At 35.8% G+C, this 5,472-nt stretch overlaps 1 long non-coding RNA gene across 1 annotated transcript; it reads right to left on the reverse strand.

Moving 5' to 3' along the window:
• Positions 1-3,606: 3,606 nt before the first annotated feature.
• On the reverse strand, positions 3,607-4,780 carry LOC131152763 (uncharacterized). Its single transcript, XR_009136104.1, has 2 exons — positions 4,372-4,780; positions 3,607-4,239 (listed from the first exon to the last, which is right to left on the reverse strand). It is a non-coding gene; the product is annotated as an uncharacterized LOC131152763 (long non-coding RNA).
• Positions 4,781-5,472: the final 692 nt, after the last annotated feature.

The raw sequence follows: 5,472 nt of genomic DNA on the forward strand, positions 1-5,472 counted from the left end.
GGAGCATAGGTTCGTCGTCAAGTGGCCTATATAAAGTTTTAGAGACCTCGGTATTTTCTCGTCAACAATAACAAAATGTTCGTCTATGAGTGGCCTTCATGCATTCATCGATGAGGCCAAGGACTCGTCAACGAGCTGCCTTATTTTCAGCCCGACTAAACCTAGGATAAGTGAATGTAAATTTTCATAAAATGCATGTATCCTAAGGTCCATCTATTTTTTATTTTGAGCTCCCAACTATATATATCATATGAGATATGTAAATACAAGCAATACTAAATACCCATTACACTTAAAAAACTCAAAACTTCTTCATCCTTTTGCTCTTCTAATTCCATGAAGTGTGCCAGGTTGTATATGCTTTAAGTTCCTCATGGCTTTTATGACATCCTTACCTTTCGTGCATGTTAGGTAATGATCATGTTCACAATCTCAACACACAGGTAAGATACTATATGATTTGTCATTATTAAAAGGGGATTAGACTTATAGATTCAAAAAATACGCCAAGTATGAAAGCTAAAAAGGTTTTGGAAACTAATTTTTCAAAAGCACATGTTTTGAAACGCTAAGTGACTGATATATTTAATGCTAAAAAAATTGACAAATAGAAACAGGTGAGGCAACTGACAAGTCACCCTCAGGCGGCTGATAATTTAAATGTTGTTATAACTGAACAGACAGAATAGGCAGATGCGACTAACCCTTAGGGCACATGCGATAGACGCCCTCTGTATTTGAAAAATACGTTGATTTCAAAGGGGACTTGCAACTGACTCATATACACAGTTGACTGACTGTCGTATTTTAACAGTAAGAGAAAGTTTCCAAATTTGATTTCTTGGCCACCTAACTTTATAAAAACTTGGTGTAACGCCCCAACCTGGGTCTGCCAGGGAGTACTGCGTCTCTCCTCCTCCACTTGGATCAGACAACAGGGGGCAAGTCTTATCAGACTAATGACTGGCCCCACAAACCAACACGTGTCCTTTTCAGTGTGTTTTGTCCTCACTCACACACTTCCTAAGAAAACTTCCCAGGTGGTCACCCATCCCAAGATTGCTCCAAGCCAAGCACACTTAACTATGGAGTTCTTATAGGAAAGCTCCCGAAAAGAAAGGTGCACCTTGTTGATATGGGTAGTAACATCTAATCCTTTTTAAGTCTTTTCATCCATGGGATATCACATTCTTCCCCACTTATAGAACACAACGTCCTCGTTGCGAACCCACATTTCCAAACCCAGGCGATGTGAATCTCATCACACTTCCGGCTAGGTGTTGGCTCTGATACCATTTGTAACGCCCCAACCTGGGTCTGCCAGGGAGTACTGCGTCTCTCCTCCTCCACTTGGATCAGACAACAGGGGGCGAGTCTTATCAGACTAATGACTGGCCCCACAAACCAACACGTGTCCTTTTCAGTGTATTTTGTCCTCACTCACACACTTCCTGAGAAAACTTCCCAGGTGGTCACCCATCCCAAGATTGCTCCAAGTCAAGCACACTTAACTATGGAGTTCTTATAGGAAAGTTCCCGAAAAGAAAGGTGCACCTTGTTGATATGGGTAGTAACATCTAATCCTTTTTAAGTCTTTTCATCCATGGGATATCACATTGGGGAATACTGCAAGTAAACTTGGGGAACACGAAATATTATTTTTTCTATATATAAATACATACTAAACCCAAGGATTACACCCACCAAAAATTACAAGCAATTAGCCATTGATCTAATTCTCATACTTTCAAAGAATTCTTGCTGAATATTTGCTTACAAGCTATTGCTGAGTATTTGCTGAATTAAAGCTTGAGGTTCTTGTGCACTAACTGAGATTTTTCAAATCTAAAGAACCCTAGTGATATTTACTTTGAGTTTCATCTCTTTATATTGATTATTTGCTGAAGTATATTGTGCTTTTAACTTGTACAAATTAGCTTTAACTGAGAGTATTCATCGTACAGCAACAAGTTTGCTATTTTGTGTTGTTTCTTGACGATTCAGGGTTATTGAATTGTTGGCTAAGGAGAAGGGGTATTCTTGTTAGAAAAGGATCTCCACCTGAGAAGAAGAGAGGTTATAACTTTGTCTAATAAGAAAGTTGAAGTCCTCACAGCGGTTGCTTGGGGCAAGGACGTAGGCTGCAGGCAAACCTTGTAAAAAATTTGGTTCTAAGCTCTTCTCCCTACTCTCTTTATTTTCTGCAAGTATATTAACTGCATGGATGATTTTTATATCTTGCTAAACTTTGGGGAGTTTTAGAATTTTGTTTTGAAAGCATATTTAAATTTAGCATACATTAACCTGTTGGTTGGATTGATAAATTCTTTGAAGTTCTAATTTTTGAAGATTAAAATAGCAGCAGGTTATTTTGAATTGAAAGTTTTCAAAAATACAATATCTGAAAAATCATATTTCATTGATTAGAGTAAAGGAATAAAATCTAAGTTTTGAAATCGAAATTTCAGTTTTATTTCTAGTCCATCTTAATCTGATTTTTGGAAATTAATCAGCTGAAAGATTTGAACTTGAAATTGAATGTTAGTAAAGGAATAAAATCTAAGTTTTGAAATCGAAATTTCAGTTTTATTTCTAGTCTATCTTAATCTGATTTTTGGAAATTAATCAGCTAAAAGATTTGAACTTGAAATTGAATGTTAATTCAACTTGATTAATTATGCATAACGTGATCATTAAGGGCTGATTACTTACTGAAAGTAAACACTGCTGAAAGTAAAATTCAACCAAGGGATCTCTAAATACAAAGTAAGGAAAGAATTTTAAATCCCAAATCACCCCACTCTTGGGAGAATGCCTAGATTTTATCAAAATCCCTTACAACCAATTATGAAATTCTTTTATTCCATCAAATGTGAGTTTTTTTTTTTTTTTCACTAGCTGACAACAAATAATAAAATTCTTACTTTGGATAATCTGTAAAAAAGAGATTGGATGTTAGCCCCTACTAGGTGTGTTCTGTGTAAGAAGGAAATTGAAAACATAGATCACATTTTCTTACACTATCATTTCAACAAGCAAATTTGGCCTATTATGTACCAAGGAACATGTAATCATATGGCCCGAATACGTTGAAATCAATGTCTTTAGCAAGAAATTGTTCAAAGCTCAAAGGATTTCTTATAAAGATGAAAGCAGCTATTCTGGTAGCCATTGTTGTGAAATTTGGAAGAAAATGAACGGAATAATTTTTAAGGATTTATCAAATTTGTATCTTTGGACTAGATACAATTTTTGTTATCTCACCATGGCTAGGAAGAGTTTTCATGTGTTTCCCAAGATTTGGGAGGGTGATTAATTTCATCCCTTCCCCTTTCTATTATATTTTCCTTTGAAAGGGGGATTGAAGTCTCATGCTTCTCGCTCCTTTAATATAAAATTATCTTCTTTAAAAAAAAAAAAATTCTATGATCGATATTAAAATGAAGAATGCATACATATTCGCTTTGTTCTAGATGTATTGATCAGTCAGTTCCCAAGAAAAAAATTGAGTTCAAGTTAACAAAAAAACAAGGGGATGAGGTGGATCGCATAATTCATTGAGGAGGGAGGGAGGGAGGGAGGAGAGAAAACGAGATCACCATCAAATGAACCAAAAACCCTCTTATTAGAAAAGGACGACAACTGTAGTGGCAGCTGCGTACTACTGCTTTCCCATCTCAGGGTAGAAAAGCCTAAATTAAGCAACAAAACCAAAACAAGTAATCAAAAGAAAAACCCTTACAACCAGATATGAAGCACTCATTGCATACGGTAATTATTTACTTTGCGCAAGCAACAACACGCAAAAGCCAGAAACCCATGGGTGATGGATTCACGCGTTGACGTCATACGGCTCCCATTTCCATTCTTTGTGGAGATTCACAGACCATGCCTGATGCTCATGCCCATCTTTCTTCAAGGGATGAGTCGTGGGATAAACCCAAACTGTGTCTTCTTCGAAAACAAAATTAACTCGCGTGTAGTTCTCTTTTATTTCCCACTTATTGCTTAAAGTGTTTCTGCCAGATTTTTTGACTTCAATCTGCAATCCCCATTTCCCATCGTCAAACACTCTCACATTTATATCACCAAAAGAGAAGTTCCAGTCGTCATCCCAGTACCCAGTTACCACATCCACCACATTGGTGGGTTCATTTAGTTGCCAATTAGAAGATCCCTTCTTCAAGCGCAAAGCTTTCGTTGAAATATTTTTCACTTCGTATAGCCAAATTCCCATACCTGCAACCCAAGAACATGTCTGTGTAAACATAAAATATCAAATATACATTAAAAAAAAAAAAGATGGTGCTGGCTAGTTAATAATTAATCAAATGTCTTTGGCAACTAGTTCATTAAAATTAAACTACTTACCTTTGCTTCGCTAATATCCCCTTCTTCTCCTCTGCTTTCTTGCTTCTGTTCCAGCTGATCTTCTTGTCAATCCTCTCTGTATGCATTGAGTTTTATAGATCAAGCTAGCAATAATGTTGTGATATGTTTGGTAGGGGTGGGTGTGATGATGTTCACGTGCATCTAGGTCAACGAAATTATCTGGCCAGCGCATGCAGCAACTTGGTACCTTATGGATTTACTCTTGTATGGGGTCCCGATGGTGCTTCTGTCACGCATCACATCCAAATCAGGGATTGATTTCTGACTACTTGAATAATTTTGTCTGTAAAATATTAGCGCAAAGTTTTGTATGATGAATGTGAAAGAGATTCTTATAGAGAGGTGAGTGGCCAGAATTAAAAAAAAAAAAAAAAAAGATGGTGGTGACTCTATGCAAATGAATAAAAAAATATATATATTAAAAAATTAATTAATATTTTTGCATTCAAAACTTTGCCTGCAGTCCTCAACTGCTCTGGATTTCTTTATAAAATTTTGTCGGCTACCATTTATTAAATTCTAAAATGATCTAAGAAAATATATAATAGTTTAGCATGAATTATTTGAATTTCTTACCACGCAACTCTTCTTAGTCTTTACTCTCCTGACAAAATAAAAATGCTGACATAAATTATGATCACGAAAATAAACTTGATCTTAATGAGAACAAAGGCTCCCAAAGATTAACTTGATCTCAATTTACAAAAATGAGCTAGACCTCAAATCAAATACATGAGCTCAAATTTAGCCCTTAAAGGTGAGTTAGCCCTCAACTCACAAAGATGAGCTCAACCTTGGGTTAAATAGATGAGCTCAACCTCAACTCTCAAAAAAATTTATGACATTGGGCTTAAATGGTTCCATTTTGATTGCCAACATGTTTGATGACCGAATAAAGATCAAATAAGTAAAGAAAATCAAACAAATGATTCCCTTGTCCCCTTATTTGCTAATTGATTTAAAAGTAAATAAAGTTGTTTTTCACTTTAGTTTTGAAAAGGTGAAATAAACAAACACTTTTTAAAAGAAATTTAGGTCCAAGAGTACCATTGTCAATAGGCAAGGTAAATCTTTATGCAT

The sequence above is a fragment of the Malania oleifera genome, chromosome 4, assembly GCF_029873635.1.
Source record: "Malania oleifera isolate guangnan ecotype guangnan chromosome 4, ASM2987363v1, whole genome shotgun sequence".
Classification (NCBI taxonomy): Eukaryota; Viridiplantae; Streptophyta; class Magnoliopsida; order Santalales; family Ximeniaceae; genus Malania; species Malania oleifera.